The sequence below is a fragment of the Enhydra lutris genome, unplaced genomic scaffold (assembly GCF_002288905.1).
Source record: "Enhydra lutris kenyoni isolate GAN:26980312 unplaced genomic scaffold, ASM228890v2 scaffoldscaffold16, whole genome shotgun sequence".
In the NCBI taxonomy this organism is placed as follows: domain Eukaryota; kingdom Metazoa; phylum Chordata; class Mammalia; order Carnivora; family Mustelidae; genus Enhydra; species Enhydra lutris.
Genome location: NW_019154100.1, coordinates 6475255 through 6480247, shown reverse-complemented (window position 1 = coordinate 6480247; position 4993 = coordinate 6475255).

Sequence of the window (4993 nt, the reverse complement as noted above, 5' to 3'; positions counted from 1 at the left end):
TCAGCAATTCCGTATATCACCCTATGCTCATTATGACAATTGTGCTCCTTAATCCCCATCACCTATTTCACTCATTCTCCCTCCCACCTCCCCTCTGATAACCATGTTTGTTCTCTATAGTCAAGAGTCTGTTTCTTGGTTTGTCTCTCTCTCTCTTTCTCTTTGCTTATTTTGTTTCTTAAATTGCACGTGAGTGAAGTCATATGGTATATGCTTTTCTCTGACTGACTTATTTCAGTTAGTGTAATACTCTAGCTCCGATCATTTCATTTCAAATGGTGAGATCTCATTCTTTTATTATGGCTAAATAAAATTCCACCTCTTCTTTATCTAGTCGTCTATGATGACACTTGGGCTGCTTCCGTTATTTGGCTATTGTAAATAATGCTGCTATAAACATAGGGATGCATGTCTCCCTTTGAATTAGTGTTTTTCTATTTTATGGATAAATAACCCAGTAGTGCAATTACTGGATCCTCAAGTAGTTCTATTTTTAACTTTTTGAGGAACCACTGTACTGTTTTGCACAGTGGCTCTACCAGTTTGCATTCCCACCAGCAGTGCAGGAGGGTTCCTTTTTTTCCACCCCCTCGCCAACACTTGTTACTTGTGGTTTTGATTATTGCCGTTCTGGCAGGTGCAACGTGATATCTCATTATAGTTTTGATTTATGTTTTCATTTATGGAAACTCCTAGGGCATTCAGGTGTTAATGGGAGTTAGGCATATTTGAATGGGTAGAATGATGGTCTATGAAGTTGTGAAAGATAAGAGCTTGCCTCTGGTGAAATTTAAGATATAGACCTAGTCAACATAGGAAATAGATCCGAGGGGGCGACTGGGTGGCTCAGGTGGTTAAGCAATTGCCTTTGGCTCAGGTCATGATCCCAGGGTCCTAGGATCAAGCCCTGCATTGGGCTCCCAGCTCAGTGGGGTGTCTGCTTCTCCCTCTTTCTCTGCTGCTCTGCCTGCTTGTGCTCTCTCACTCTCTCTCTGTCAAATAAATAAATAAAGCCTTAAAAAAAAAAAGGGAAATAGGTCTGTAAGATTATAAAGGTTGCCTGGGGTTTTGTTGTTGTTGTTGGAGTTTGTTTCTTTGTTTTAGTAGTGCCTATACAAAATCTGTTTTTGCATTTAATCTGTTACACTGCAATTATTTTTTATTTTTTATTTTTTTAAAGATTTTATTTATTTATTTGACAGACAGCCATCACAGGCAGGCAGAGAGAGAGAGAGAAGGAAGGAGGCTCCCCACTGAGCAGAGAGCCTGATGCGGGGCTCAATCCCAGGACCCCGGGATCATGACCTGAGCCGAAGGCAGAGGCTTTAACCCACTGAGCCACCCAGGCGCCCCACTGCAATTATTTTTGATATGATTTCTTGTACTTTTTTTTTTTTTCAAAATCTGTAAATTGGTTCAGTAGCTAAAACTGCCCACACTTCTGATAACAGCTATCAATAAAGAGATGTTGAGATAGCTAGGGGCATAAGCTATCATGTTTCCAAATCCTTCAGCTGTAGGACAGTCTTTTAGGCTATTTACAAAATGAAGTTTTATTCATTTCTTTACCCTTTCCCCTGCAGCAGAAACGCAGGGAGTAATTTCCCCATCATTACTACTATACTAGTTGTCCAGGATTTTATCTCTCCCATCTTGGTTTTAGAGAAGTCCTGGAGTATCATACTCACGAGGGAGATTTCCTCAATGGGTTATTCAGTAAGAGATTAGTAGAAGTCTATAACCCAGAAGGCAGCATCCCTGCTTAAAATCAGTTGGCGAAATACTGGGTTCTAATTAAGTATTTTTGCTAAAGAGAGGATCAGCTGGAGTTGTAACATTCTCACTACAGAGTTCTGCTTGCTTCTCACCTTCCATTCTTTTCTGGGCACTAGAATAGTTCTCTTGGCAATAGTCTTTAATTAGATCTACCCACTTGTTTTTTTCCCATGTGGCAAGCTCTTTCTTGGGCTGTAGGCTCCTGGGACTCCTTCTGGTATTTCCTTTCATTTACTCACTTCTTTCCATCTTCCTTTTAGCCAGGGATGGGGGAAGGTGGTGGAAAACCCACTCCTCTCTATTCAGACTTCCCTCACAGGCGTCTTCCCTTTTCTTAAATGTAGTTCTCCTGTTTCCCTCCCCCCACTCCATAAACTTTGATGATTCATTACCCTTGGAGGTTGAATCATTAACAACCAAAACATTAGTTCTTGCTCCACGGGGAGTCTGCTTCTCTCTCTGACCTTCTCCTCGCTCATGCTCTCTCTCACTGTCTCTCTCTCTCAAATAAATAAAATCTTAAAAAAAAAAAATATTAGTTCTTTTTCTTGATATCAAAACCTGTCTCTAAGTGAGGGGAAATGTTTGTATTCCATCATTCTCCACATAAAAGAAAAGAAAGAAAAAATTAAACAGTTTGAGTTTGCATATTATAATGGCCATAAAATTGTAGTCTTGCCACAGAAAAATGCTTGATTGGGAAGCTTCAGGAGGTGGAAAATAGATATTGGAACTAAGCAGCTCCCCTCTTTATCCCTTTTCTTAGGTTAAGAATGCAGAAGAAATACTGTACTGGTCTATATTTCCTGTAAAAACCACTTGAGGTCTGATGTGTATTTCAGAATTCAAAAATTTTTAGATTTTAAAATGGTACCATAAATCCATATATTGATGGGTCCGTAATCAAAGGAGCGAGACTGATACAAAGCAAAGGTCAAGCAAAGCTTTATTTTGTGCCAAGCATCGAGAATCAAACCAACCGGTCGGGGATGCCTCTTACAGAGAGGGCGACCCCTCCCTGCCTTGCCGACTAACTTTTAAACGGTAAAGGCCGGAGCGCCTGGGTGGCTCAGTGGGTTAAGCCTCTGCCTTCAGCTCAGGTTATGATCCCAGCGTCCTGGGATCGAGCCCCGCATCTGGTTCTCTGCTCAGCGGGGAACCTGCTTCCTCCTCTCTCTCTGCCTGCCTCTCTGCCTACTTGTGATCTCTGTCTGTCAAATAAATAAATAAAATCTTTAAAAAAAAAAAAAAAGGGCAAAGGCCATGTGGTTGAACCTGGCCACACACAGGTGACCAGTGAGATTGCAACACACAGAGAAAGCTGTATAGTCATGCTAGGTCACACACAAGTGACCAATTGAATCACAGTTTACCCTATAGTAGATATTTGAACTAGCCTATCACCTTGGTCAGAATTGGCACCCAAAAGGCAGGGCCCATACTCCTTGGTAGTTAGGGAGACAGTATGCACGCCCCACTGATTGGATGTCTCCACCTGGCCTGATCCACCCTTGTATTTGGGCTCTGTTACCTGGGACTGGTTTCCTGGACATGCTTTTAAGTAAGTCCCCTGGGTGGCGGCGGGGACAGGATCAGTTTAAGTTTTACTGCATAAACAGCAAAATCACTGTTTAACTGGATGGAATTGCTCTGGCTAAATAGGTCCTTACAATACCACATGTGAATTTATGATGTAACTTCTCCCAGAGGGACCTGGATCAGCATTGCTTACTCAAAAATATGATTTTTTTGCCACTAACATAGGAATATCCATACTCTTAGTAGAATAAAGTCTTTAAATGGCCTCTTGTCAATTTAGATCTGCTTTTGCTACTAAATGATATCAGATCAGATTCTATTTTGATACCAAACAAATATAAAATTGCTTTAGATTTTCAGAGGTTTCTGGATTATGCAATTTTGAATAAGAGATTTGGGCTTATATTTCCTCAATTGTAAGATGTCACCAATTATGCCCTATCCATTTACTGATAGTTGTGAGAACCAGAAAATAAATGTTTCATTTACTATTATTTTATATGTTCTTATTTTGTTTTATGCCTTAGTTTCTACATCTAATTTCATTGCATGTGGGCAGTGAACATGGTGTTCATAATATCAGGGCTTTTTTTTTCTTTTTGTATTTTGTTGAACCTTTGTGGGTAGCACATGGTTATTTGTTGTAAACTTATTTATATTAAAAAAAGTTAATTTTCTGTGTGTAATGTGTGTGTTTGTATGTATACATATATATATACTCATGCTCTGATATATATGTATATATCATATTTAGATTATATATATGTAAGTGTATACATAGATATACATGTATATACTTATAAATATTAGCAAATGTTGTGTTATTCAGACATTGTTGATACTTATTTGAATCTGCTGGATCTGGGCACTCCCTTATGTTCATTGTTAGCTACTAGAGTGCCGTTGCTCCTAGAGTCTTTCAGTAGAAGGTAGAAATATATATGCATATATAAACATGCACACACAATATTATGATACATACATCTCTATATCTGTGTATCTACCCACATAAATATATCAAACAAACAGAAGTTCACATTGGTACCTCCAATTCAATTTCACAGCTCAGGCCTCTTTCTAGCCTTCCTCCTTTTCATATTTATAATTCACCTCTCTAACACTGTTAGATCTAGCTCCTGTTATCCTTAATACTGTTACTCTTTCCCCTCAACCCTCCTATATGCAACTAATCTCCTGACCATAGGAGCCATATCTTTGGCCTTTAGCTTCACCATCATCCCCTCATTACTCCCCTTTCTCTGTCCTCATGCATATGTGGTCCCTGTCTTCACTGGACCTCCTCAAATACATTGCTGGCCCCATGCTCCAATCACCTCTTCAGCTCCAGGCCCACTACTGCCTCCTGTGCCTTCGGCCATGCTATCACCTCCAAAGAAAGAGAAGTGGAAGAAAGGAAACTAATTAGGTAACGGGAAAAGAGGAGAAATAGAAGGGTTTACTTCTTATCTTTCATGGTCTGAAATTTTACTCTGAAGTTTCTAAACTTGGATTTTTTTCTTGTTGAATTATTTTTCTGGTAGCACTTGGTGAGCACTTTTAACAAGGAAAACTCATCACTTAGTTCTTAGAAATTCTTTGCCTCTGTTTCTCCAAGCATTGCTCTTCCTTTTTGTCTTCCGTCTTCTCTTCTGAAATTTTTTTAAATCAGTTATTAGAA